Below are 13385 nucleotides of genomic sequence, written 5' to 3' on the forward strand. Positions count from 1 at the left end.
GCGTATTTAATACGGTAAGTATTCATACATATGTAGAAATATATATCTGTGGACTTTTATGTGGATGTTTAGTTTACTATGGACTTTAGTCATTAATATGAGTAATTCAAGATGTTATCTCAATGAAAGTTAAATAAAAATGTAAAATATTTGTCGCTAACTCGTTTGAATAGCCCCAATGGTTATTCTATATTAACAGAACGATATACATTGGAGATAAAAACTGTGTGCATGGTGATTTTTGTTTAATACTTGTGATGTTTTTCAAGTGAAAATTTTTTTGTACTATTTTTATTTAATATGGTTTATGCTTTAACCAAAACCATAGCACTATTTCAAAGTTTATGCAAAATTTGAAAAAACGTAACATATTTTCGTTAAAACTTTGAACTTTTCAGTCTAAATAAAAAAAAAATGTCTTGCCATGCAGTTATGGGCCCATGAAATCTTAGTAAAATCATTGGAAGTCTTAAACGGTTTAAAATCGGATTGAGTTTTAATAATTGATTCTGCCTAATGGCTTTTATATTTTTTTTTTTTAATGTCACAAGCACAATTTATTGAAACTGGCGATTTTTTTTGATTTTTTTTCGCAAACGCTCATCCGTTTTTTCTTCTACAGCAAATTCTTGTTTATATGGAAAAAAGTGTAAAAAGCCATCANAATGTTACTACAACTATACAGATTAAAGTTTTATGAGTTAGAAACTCGAAAGGATAAAATAGTCAAAGATTCAAAGTACAAATTTTTCATATAATGAAACTAGTTCATAGATTTTCTCTTTTTACTTGTAATATAAGCATTTCTAAAATAAATATATTTTTTGATTGTTCTTCGTATTTTCTGTCTTTTTATAGTGCCTTATTTTGCTTTTTTGCAATACCTTTTTTTGTCTTTTCCTGCCTTTTTCGCTATTTTATTTTGCCTTTTTTTGCCATTCTTGCAATACCTAGTGCCTTTTCCTGCCTTTTTCGCTATTTTATTTTGCCTTTTCCAGCTTATTTCGTTACTTTATTTTGCCTTTTTTATAGGTTTTTAGGTCCTAAAAATCCGTTCCCTGGTTATAATACATAGAGCCGGAATTGGGGGGGCATGAAATGGTTATGTGCTTTCCGTCTACCGCGACAACACAATTTGGAAAGTTCCACATAGTATTAAAGTCAGCAGCAATGCGTTTCCACTCATATTTTTTCGGAACCGACAAGTAGATGCTCCCCACTTCCTCCCAAATTGCATCACATACCTCACTTATTATAGCTGCCACTGTGGAGCGCCCCATCTTAAATGCCGTGGCAAGTGTTTGTTTACTGTCGCCATGTGCTAGGTATCTGCATATAAATGAAATGTTAAAGAATACATATGAATGTATATTTATGGTTAAGTTATCTACATACATAGGTATTTTACTAACTGAATTACAAGTCACTCACGTAAGCGTTAAAAAAAGTCTGCACTTTGAAGATATTGACGGCCTGNACATAATTTCAAATTGCCATTGTTTCGAACAGAAATAGATAAGCAAAATATTTTCTACAAAGGCCTAAAAGGCTACAACGAGCTCCCATTGGAAATTAAAAACTGCAATGAAATCTTAGTTTTTAAGGCAAAATTATATGAATTTTGTAAAACTTTACCTATAAGATAGGATAGTGTAAATTGTATTTTGAATTAGGCTTTGAGCCGTAATAAATAAATAAATAAATTAACAGCACTAATAATAACATTTCTAAAATATCCTCCAAAAACATTTTTTAATTTTTTTGTATTATTAATTTCACAGCGATTTTGAGGTTTAAACAAATGAAGCGGGTGTTGCCGAAGTGTTCATTCTGGCATACCATTTGCGTCTTGCGCTTTGCTGGCAAAGTTATAAATGTCACGCAAATCCGAAAAGTTTTATCTGGCATCAGCTTAACTTCCTGAATGACTGAAAATTTCATTCTGGATTTGGCACTTGGTAAGTTTGGTAGTAATTAGTAAATTATTAGTGTTCTTCAATTCATTCATTTCATTACAGGAAAATGTTGAGACTGTTGGGACGAGATATATTGAACTCACAACTACGCATTTCAGATAACCGGTCGTTTTCAAATGGATAATTTCCTTAATGAAGCGCAGCGAGTGTGAAATAGAAAATCTTTTCCGAGTGACGGAAATTAGGGGCGATCTAAATACGATTTGTTTGGACGTTCTGATATTTTGAGCACAAGACATTTGGGACAACTTCATCGAGAAGTAAATGATGTATTACTTGGTGTAGAAGAGTTTCTTAACAAACTCCAATCGTGGGAAAAAGGCTCGTGAGGAACGTGACGAGAAGGTAAAGAACTTCGAAGTCGACTTCTGAACACAAATACGAACGCATTAGGAACTCTTCTGAGGAAAAAGCGTAAGAGATTGATGAACTTTACTCCGATTTACAAATTAAATTGAACATTTCTAAATAAAATTTGCAGTATTCGGTTTTAGCATGTCGAAAGATAGTATCGATAACTGATACCCGAGTATGAGTGCGACCTTCTCTGAAATTGTTGCAGCTTATCGATCAAAAATAAGGATAGTATTACCGAGATTTCCGAACACATTTCAAAAATTTTAAAGGCGAACGGCTATGACATCAATAATTTAATTGCCGCTAGCTGTTTCGACATTGTCATTTACATAACGTGTTGCGGGATAAGTCCGTAGACGTCCAGCCAGATCAGCCAGTGAAGTGATTCCATCAAACCAGACTAGAAAGACAACATAAAGATGGCACAACGGGCACCTAATAAAAATGTTGTCGGCAGATTGGTAAACAGCCTTAGGAGCAAGGAGTTTCGTAATTATTTAATGAGCACACATTTTTGGGGGCCAGTGGCTAATTGGGGAATTCCGCTTGCAGCAGTTGCAGATTTTAAAAAGGATCCGAAATTAATCTCCGGCAGGATGACTCTTGCCCTAACACTCTACTCGTGCGTGTTTATGCGTTTCGCTTGGCAGGTACAACCAAGAAATATGCTGCCCTACAAGAATTGTGTGATGGAAACTAACACATTCTCATTTACCTTACTAACACATTTACAAACTTTGCGTTGGTTAAAAAGAGACAACTAAATAATGCCATAAGTCGGAGGAAGACGGAACACAAATGTTTACATCAGATTTTTCACACTGCCCTTTAGAATTTGATAGAAACTTGTAGGCAGCCAGTGACAGAAATCTCTATCAGTCTTGCCACTCAAATGATTTGTCAAATGATAGTCACTGTTCTTGTAGGGTGCTTTTTGCTTGCCATTTAACAAACGCCACTGCTCAGGCAGTTCAAGGTGTACGTTTTGTAAAATACGAATTTTTAGATAAGAAGCACATAGCGTAAAAGACATATAAGAACGTACAGTGCAGGTGCTACTACAATGAGCCGCTGTTATATTAAAGTTATAGTTAAATTAAAATTCAAGTGTACAAAAACTAGCACAAATTGAAAATCGAGACTTAGCGGCTCATGCGCTTAATAATGAATCCATTCTTAACTTTAAGCGCCTCACACACTTACGCGTGCTCTATGCTTACATGTGTTCGTGTAAAAAATTTCCAAAATATTAGATCAGCTCTTTGTTAATAATCGAATATGCCTCTTAGGGTATAATTATCTAAAGGAGTTAATGATATTTACTATCGAAAACAATGTAAATAATAACATATTTAAAACTCAGAGAAGACCGTACCAGCCTTGTTAATCTACACTTTCTTTTCGATAAATTTTAGTACTTTTAGGTATTTAAAGATCTACAACTGTACAACAAGTGCAATATCAGCAAATAAAAAACTAAACTATCTTGACATGAATAGCAAATTTGAAGATAAACCATGAAATTCCAAAATTGGAGTTAAATCAGATGAAACAATAAAACTGCACAAAATCGATTTAAAACTCCTGCGACACATCAAAGATGACGCAAAATTTGACATATCTAAAACAAAACCTAAATTGATAAATTACTCTAAAGATAATGACATCGAACTTGTCAACTCGTCCGAATATTTATACTTATTTGATCTACAGTGGCTCGCTTTGTGGTTAGCAAAATTACGTAAAGATGAAGGTATAAACGTTTTTCTACCCAATCTTTTAGAAGATTGCGCTCTGGAGTTGCCAAATAATGAGATCATTGAACGGAACCCAGAGCTTGAGGCACGTTGTCCGCGATTACGCGAACACGCACAAAATCAAGACTACTTAAAACATGACAAAAAATGTAGACTCAAGCCTTAAGTATGTATCCAAAGATACTACAAAGATAGCGTATCAAGTGAAAGTCATAAATAGTCAAATGATAACAGTTTTGCAATTAATATTTTCCGTGGCTGCAGGTTTTGTATTCGGATTACGTCTAGTTATGGGAATATTTTGTGCTCTTGTAATTGGTGTTGCAGAAATGTATTTCCTTCTAAAAAAACTAAATGAAGAAGAAAAGGCGATTTCTTCTTTCAAGAAATCGACCGAATCCATTTTCGTTTTTCAAGCCATTCAGGTGCAGCAGAAACGTGTCTTGACCCAGACTATTTTTTGCCCCATCACACGCAACTAGACAATGCTACTCAAGATGTAGATGAAAATGATTTCATCTGGAGGCAATATACTGTCCAGCTTAACTAACCAACGATACACTCTCAAGGGCGTCCAACGTCGTATTCACGCTATCGGCAACACATTAGGCCTTTCTAATCACACTATGAAGTTAATAGAACGACGCTTTGTGGAGGATAAATATGTAATTTTGGCCGGTATGGGTGTTATGCTGTTGGTCATGTATTTTGAGTATAATAGCAGTAAGTTAATATGTAATCTAATTTTTCATGTTAAACATAGTTTGCAATACGAGTGAGTCGAATTCTGCCGTAGGATCGATGTGTTTAAATTACATGGAAACCACTCAATAAATACATTTTCAGATTCGCAGCTATGAACGCTTCACGGTTTGGAAAATCCACTACTTAACCACATCAAATCTCATAAAGAATCGAGTACACAACAACATCATCAGCGGGCACACATCGATCGCAAGCCGTATAAATGTGACTAATTAAAAAAACTAAGTTTTCATATTTCGTTGTTTACTAATGGCCTTGTTCATGAAAAATAGGTTAAAGTGTTCCTTATTTTTTATGAATTTGGGTATAAGTAATTTACCGGTAGATACATATGGTCATATACAGGCTGCATTTCTTTACTCATTCTGAACGTTTGGAATAAACTTTTTTGTCTACTTATTCGTTAGAACGTTCATGATGACATGTTAACGTATATTTCAAACGCATTCTGTTTATTCCGGCAGTGAAATGGGATTATCCGAAATGTATAAAGAAACGCAGCCACAATGTGGCTGTTATATCAAAAATGGCATGATAAAAAATGCTAGTAATTCTTGTGTAAAGATTGCTGCTGGCTCATTTTATCTCGAGCATGCGAATACGCACCTATGTAGTTATTTATTGTATTTTCGTTTGCATACATACCACCGCAAACCATTTTTTTTCGAGTGGTCTGAATTGTAGAGACATTTTAAGGAATTCGTAAAGAAAGATCTCATCCGATTCTGTGCCGAATTTTCTAAAATGGGATAAACTGTGCACGCTTCGCTTCTTTTACGAAACTTCGGAAGAAACTAGGTAAAGCAATGAAAATAATGCTGCTATGTGAAGAATTTCGTCAGAATCCTCTTTACTTTTCGTACAGAAATCTCTTCACGAGTGCACATAACTCTTTTTGAAGTTGAGCGATGAACCAAAAAATCGCTACCGAAATGATTAAAGATTTTATTAAGATTTCGGGAACTTTGGTTTATATTAAAGTCCAGCGCAAGTGTATTTGCCGCATTTCGTTCAATAAGTACTCCTTGCATTGTATTCTACTCCCAACACATTGCTACTCTTTTTCCGCATACATGCACTACTTGGCGTTGAGAGAGTAAATACTTGACGTACTTGCTATTACTCCACCAAAGTAGGTACTCTACTTTCTCTCATCGCGTACGAGAGATATTTGCTGCTGCCAAAAGGGAGTAGCAAATCTACTCTCTGTATACTTGTAGTACTGGAAGTACTTGCGTATTAAATTTTAATTCTGGTTGTTAGCCTACTAGTTGATCACAGTGAAATTGAAGGAGTAAAAATATAATATGGAAATTGACGATGTAAGGAAATGTTTACGGCCTTATTTATAAAAATATAACGTAGATTTAGTCAGTTGTTTAATGTGACATTTTCATAAAACTTTTGTATTCAAGCAGCTTTTTAAATCTATGTATGTACTTATATTTTTATGAAAGTATTATTTCTCGTTTCTAATTTTCTATAAAACTATTTGCAGTCATTAACCAACAAATAAGTTGTCAAAAACAACAGCTTAAGCAATGCTGCTATACGAAATAAAATTATTAGTGGCAAATCAAAATTTCGAAAAGTGCCGATTTTCACATTCGATAGTTGGACATGGTAGCGACGAGTTCTACGAGCATTTTTTTCTTAAGAGCTGCATACTGATTTAAGAAATTTTTTATAGAAGCAAATTTATTTTCCATTTATTGTGCGTAATTTTATATGAATTTTTAGTTTTTCTTGAGAGCCTTTACAAATAAAAAAAATTTCGAAATATGTACATATGTACATACATACGCAGCCATATAGCTTGATTTAAAGAGAAACGAATTTTCATTGGGCACGTTCAGAAGGCGCAACAGCTCAGTAACTGGTGCGATTGCACCTTCTGTATGCGTTGTTGCGTACTTCTGATCAACTGAATAGTTGCGTGTTAGATGCTCGTAATATTTTTCTGATCATTTGAGACAACATGTTGGTGTGTACCTTTGAGAGTTGAATTTGACAGCTAATGTATGAAGTCGTTCAAAAGACGCATAACGATCCCTGATTTTTTTTTTAGCAACGATTGCGCTCAACTATTGCGCCTTCTGAACCTACCCACTGATAGCTTTTTTTTTTGATAACACTGTGCGACAGCTCAAATCGGTATTGAGTAAAACCAAATGCAAGAGGTAGTTTTTGAATTTCATTGAGTTTTTTTAATAAATACTAAAATTAGAGGTGTATATATGGCGAAAGAAAAACTTTATCCGATTTTTTTAAATCGAAACTACATTTTTACACATGTACATATGTACATGCATACATAAATATATTTAATATGAAATTGAAATTTTCACATCAATTTGCGCTATCTTCAAACCCATGGTTTCAATTGTACGCATTTCGTCAGGGTTTTCCCCACAACTTGGTTTTGCTGCAGTGAAGCGACAGAGCAAGTGACGAGAAAAAATATATGCGGACACTTATATATGTCAAAGCAACATTAAAAAAAATATAGAAAACGGTTTTTTTTCTTAACAGCGGTCGTCCCTCGGCAGGCAATGGCAAACCTCCGAGTGTATTTCTGCCATGAAAAACAGCTTCTCATAAAAATACAATCGCCGTTCGGAGTCGGCGTAAAACTGTAGGTCCCTCCGCTTTGTGTGACAACATCAAGGCGCACGCCACAAATCGGAGGAGAAGCTCGGCCAAACACTAACATATGTGTAAGCGCCAATCTATTATTATTATTATATATGTATCTATGCACATATGTATCTATGCACATATGTATCTATGCACATACATACATATGTACTTAGGTATGTATATCAGCATTTTCCCAGCAAGAACAGTGACGGTCACTTTCCTAGTGACGTGACCGTCACGCGTGCCCGCTAAGTTCTGCACGTTTTGCTATCACATTCTTAATAGTGAATCAAAAATGCTCTCAGAAGTTTTGTGTACGTGTGATTTTTCAAACCAAATAGTTTGCCTGCTTGCTCATATTTGAAAAGATTAGCGTGACTATTTACTCATATGTGAAAGATAGCTCGCACGAAAAAACAATAGATGGCGCTCCAATCAAAAATTATTACAGGTGTGTTAGTAACACCATAAAATTTGCGTTTGTGTTGGAGTTTCGGTCACGCTGGTTTTGCTGGGTTAGTTGAAAGTACGTTTTCTCGTCGCTCTCTTCATCGCTCGAATACATTCCTGTCCTTAGTTTTATTCAGATACCACCAAAGTATGTTTTCTTAGAAAATACTCAAGTACTACCAGTAGAGTACTCTACTGTCAAATACCTTTTACTCGCAGTAGTTGCGGAAGGCAAAGTAAATACTTTACGCGTCTTGCTATTGATCGGTAGTTTACATACGCTTGCAGAAACTGGTTTATGCTTACTCACACTTGACCCGAACGATGAGAGTAAGGGAGGGAAAGTATTTGCGCGGCGATCGGATGTCTTGTTAGGCCGTTTAAATGGAATTGCGCAGGAGTTTAGTTTATATACACAAGCATAACTACGAGGAAAATATGAAAATACTCCACCTATACATATACTACCTATATATACATACATATATTACGGGCGTACATATTTCCTCTCTTCTTAAACATTGCAGTTCTAATCAGTGAATTTGGACTAAGAAAATTAGAACCAATTTCGCCATCTCTATAAATTTTGAACGTATGACTTTGATCACCTGTTAAAATATCTCAGATGGTCGGTTCCGTGTTACCAGATCGACCCATGGCTCCTGGGTAAGAACCATCAACTTTTTTTGTGTTAATATATCTCACTGATATAATTGTNCTGAAACGCCATTGACATTTGAGATGTGGGATTGCGTAGGGAGTAAGAAGTGGAATAGGTGGGTTTTGTGAAGTGGAATACAGAGTAGGTAGGAAGTTTACTGCGAGGTGGTGCTATTTTCGTTGTAGGGCGGAAGTAGGACCAATTTTGCAATTGGCCTTCTGATTTCTCCCTTAGCTGTTTCGATGTCGACTACTCTTACTCGGTTGTCGGAACCTGGGTGTAGCTTGACTATTCTTCCCAATCTCCATTCGTTTGGTGACAGGTTTTCCTCTTTAACGACGACAAGGTCTCCTAGCTTTAAGTTGCTTTGTGGATGTTTCCACTTAGTGGTCGTGAGTTGAGACAAGACTCAATACGGCATAAGAGTGTGCTGAACTCTTCAAAAGTATATTTGTGGTCGGACGCAACCTTTTTAAAGTGGGTTTTGAAACTTTTCACTCCAGCTTCTCACAAACCGCCCATGTGAGGGGCTGCAGCGGGTATGAAATGTCACTCTCAGGTTTGATGGCTATATTTACTGAGGGTGCTATTGCGTGGCTCAGCTAAAAATGCTTTAAATTCCGCTCGTAAAGATCGTGAGGCTCCGACAAAGTTAGTACCATTGTCAGAGTCAACATTTTTTGGACATCCTCGTCTAGCAACAAATCTTGCGAAAGCGGCTAGAAAGGACGCGGTGCTAAGGTCGCTGGTAGCTTCAAGGTGAATGGCTTTCGTCGAGAAGCAGACGAAAAGACACACGTAGCCTTTTGACATGCGACATCCTCTGCCCCGGTAGGACTTGATGTCGAACGGGCCCGCGAAATCCACCCCTGTGTTTGTGAATGCACGGGAAAAGGATTCCCATAAGTTGAGTTTGCGACCGTTTCTTGTGGATCGTGCAGACCTTGCAGTCATGTATGACGGACCGTATCAAGTTTTTCACCCCGGGAATCCAATACTACGATCGGATGAGTCGCAGCATCAGCTGGTTTTCTCCGTGTACGGAAATTTTATGGATAAACTGGACAAAGAGACGGGACAACCTACAACCAACGGGTTAAGAGGCAGGATTTAACTTTTTCCGTCGATGGATTTTCCAGATTTTAACCTTATATATGCTTCGCTGTAATATTGTTTTTGACAAATTCTTATTAAGCGTTGGGTCGTTGTTTTAATTTCGTTGGCCGAANATAAACTGGACAAAGAGACGGGACAACCTACAACCATACGGAAGAATGATAGGATGACGTTCATTGTAGGACAGATCGCAAGATGCGCTCAAACGACCACGAGCCCTCAGAATCTCAACTTTGTCGATGAACGGGTTAAGAGGCAGGATTTCAATTTTTCCGTCGATGGATTTTCCAGATTTTAACCTTATATATTCTTCGCTGTAATATTGTTTTTGACAAATTGTTATTAAGCGTTGGGTCGTTGTTTTAATTTCGTTGGCCGAAATTGAACGAGACTCCGCTTTAAAGGAAGATTTCGTTTTGGGATTTATTCTTTGATAGAATCTCATAATATAAGTTATAACTCTCAAAGCCCGTGACAAATCAGAAAATCGATCGAGAATGTCGTGAAATTCGTTAACTTTTGTTGTCGTATGAACATGCAACTCGGTTGTGTCATAGTCCGATTCTTGTGCTGGCCATCTCGAATAGTCTTCTTGTAACCAAGAAGGACCCTGCCACCACAAGGAGTTGTTGACTAGGTCACTCGCCGAGAGTCCTCTGCTGGCTAGATCCGCTGGGTTTGAGGCCGAATCCACGTGGCGCCAATTTTTGTTTCCTACCTTGTCTACTAGCTTTGTGATCCAGTGGGCAACAAATGTTGACCACGAACACGGAGGTTTTCGAATCCAAGCTAAAACTATCGTTGAATCCGTCCACAAATTCACCTTCAAATGAGCAAGGCTAAGGTTTTCAACGACAGTTTCAATTGTTTCGGCCAGTAACACTGCACCACACAACTCCAATCGGGGCAAAGATATTGTTTTGACCCGCGCTACCCTTGTTTTTGCCATAAGTAGGTTGACGAAAACTTTATCCTCAGTCTGAACCCTTAGAAAAACTATCGCCGCGTATGCCTTTTCAGAAGCATCGCTAAAGCCATGTATTTCCACATTATCGGTTTGCGTGAAATATACCCATCTTGGTATGCGTAATGCTTGCCAACGATCCCAGGTATTTGGAGATACGGTTTCGTCCCAACCTGTTCCTTCTAACCAAATATTCTGCATAATGATCTTGGCGACGATTAAAGTACTACCAGTAGAGTACTCTACTGTCAAATACCTTTTACTCGCAGTAGTTGCGGAAGGCAAAGTAAATACTTTACGCGTCTTGCTATTGATCGGTAGTTTACATACGCTTGCAGAAACTGGTTTATGCTTACTCACACTTGACCCGAACGATGAGAGTAAGGGAGGGAAAGTATTTGCGCGGCGATCGGATGTCTTGTTAGGCCGTTTAAATGGAATTGCGCAGGAGTTTAGTTTATATACACAAGCATAACTACGAGGAAAATATGAAAATACTCCACCTATACATATACTACCTATATATACATACATATATTACGGGCGTACATATTTCCTCTCTTCTTAAACATTGCAGTTCTAATCAGTGAATTTGGACTAAGAAAATTAGAACCAATTTCGCCATCTCTATAAATTTTGAACGTATGACTTTGATCACCTGTTAAAAATCTCAGATGGTCGGTTCCGTGTTACCAGATCGACCCATGGCTCCTGGGTAAGAACCATCAACTTTTTTTGTGTTAATATATCTCACTGATATAATTGTCGTTTGTAATGATGCTTATGCTATAACGAAAGAACTTCCGGTAGGTACGCATGTTTAAACATGCGCTTTGAGATTTGGGATGATGCAGGGTGAAGAGAAGTGGAATAGATGGGTTTCTTTTGTGAATTGGAATGAAGAGTAGGTAAGAAGTTTACTGCGAGGTTGTGCTGTTCTCATTGTAGGGCGTTAGTGGGACCAATTTTGCAATTGGCCTTCTGATTTCTCCCTTAGCTGTTTCGATGTCGACTACTCTTACTCGGTTGTCGGAACCTGGGTGTAGCTTGACTATTCTTCCCAATCTCCATTCGTTTGGTGACAGGTTTTCCTCTTTAACGACGACAAGGTCTCCTAGCTTTAAGTTGCTTTGTGGATGTTTCCACTTAGTGGTCGTGAGTTGAGACAAGACTCAATACGGCATAAGAGTGTGCTGAACTCTTCAAAAGTATATTTGTGGTCGGACGCAACCTTTTTAAAGTGGGTTTTGAAACTTTTCACCCCAGCTTCCCACAAACCGCCCATGTGAGGGGCCGCAGCGGGTATGAAATGTCACTCTAAGGTTTGATGGCTGTATTTAGTGAGGGTGCTATTGCGTGCCTCAGCTAAAAATGCTTTAAATTCCGCTCGTAAAGATCGTGAGGCTCCGACAAAGTTAGTACCATTGTCGGAGTAAATATTTTTTGGACATCCTCGTCTAGCAACAAATCTTGCGAAAGCGGCTAGAAAGGACGCGGTGCTAAGGTCGCTGGTAGCTTCAAGGTGAATGGCTTTCGTCGAGAAGCAGACGAAAAGACACACGTAGCCTTTTGACATGCGACATCCTCTGCCCCGGTAGGACTTGATGTCGAACGGGCCCGCGAAATCCACCCCTGTGTTTGTGAATGCACGGGAAAAGGTTGTGCGTTCTTTGGGAAGGATTCCCATAAGTTGAGTTTGCGACCGTTTCTTGTGGATCGTGCAGACCTTGCAGTCATGTATGACGGACCGTATCAAGTTTTTCACCCCGGGAATCCAATACTACGATCGGATGAGTCGCAGCATCAGCTGGTTTTCTCCGTGTACGGAAATTTTATGGATAAACTGGACAAAGAGACGGGACAACCTACAACCAACGGGTTAAGAGGCAGGATTTAACTTTTTCCGTCGATGGATTTTCCAGATTTTAACCTTATATATGCTTCGCTGTAATATTGTTTTTGACAAATTCTTATTAAGCGTTGGGTCGTTGTTTTAATTTCGTTGGCCGAAATTGAACGAGACTCCGCTTTAAAGGAAGATTTCGTTTTGGGATTTATTCTTTGATAGAATCTCATAATATAAGTTATAACTCTCAAAGCCCGTGACAAATCAGAAAATCGATCGAGAATGTCGTGAAATTCGTTAACTTTTGTTGTCGTATGAACATGCAACTCGGTTGTGTCATAGTCCGATTCTTGTGCTGGCCATCTCGAATAGTCTTCTTGTAACCAAGAAGGACCCTGCCACCACAAGGAGTTGTTGACTAGGTCACTCGCCGAGAGTCCTCTGCTGGCTAGATCCGCTGGGTTTGAGGCCGAATCCACGTGGCGCCAATTTTTGTTTCCTACCTTGTCTACTAGCTTTGTGATCCAGTGGGCAACAAATGTTGACCACGAACACGGAGGTTTTCGAATCCAAGCTAAAACTATCGTTGAATCCGTCCACAAATTCACCTTCAAATGAGCAAGGCTAAGGTTTTCAACGACAGTTTCAATTGTTTCGGCCAGTAACACTGCACCACACAACTCCAATCGGGGCAAAGATATTGTTTTGACCCGCGCTACCCTTGTTTTTGCCATAAGTAGGTTGACGAAAACTTTATCCTCAGTCTGAACCCTTAGAAAAACTATCGCCGCGTATGCCTTTTCAGAAGCATCGCTAAAGCCATGTATTTCCACATTATCGGTTTGCGTGAAAT

The 13385-nt window shown here is 38.0% G+C and overlaps 1 pseudogene; it reads left to right on the plus strand.

Moving 5' to 3' along the window:
* The window catches only part of LOC108358271 (uncharacterized), a 35186-nt pseudogene extending 30614 nt beyond the window's left edge, over positions 1–4572 (plus strand).
* The last annotated feature ends 8813 nt before the right edge of the window (positions 4573–13385 follow it).

This window comes from Rhagoletis zephyria, unplaced genomic scaffold (genome assembly GCF_001687245.7).
Source record: "Rhagoletis zephyria isolate East Lansing unplaced genomic scaffold, Rhagoletis_zephyria_1.1 Rzeph_scaffold_00230, whole genome shotgun sequence".
Taxonomy (NCBI): Eukaryota; Metazoa; Arthropoda; class Insecta; order Diptera; family Tephritidae; genus Rhagoletis; species Rhagoletis zephyria.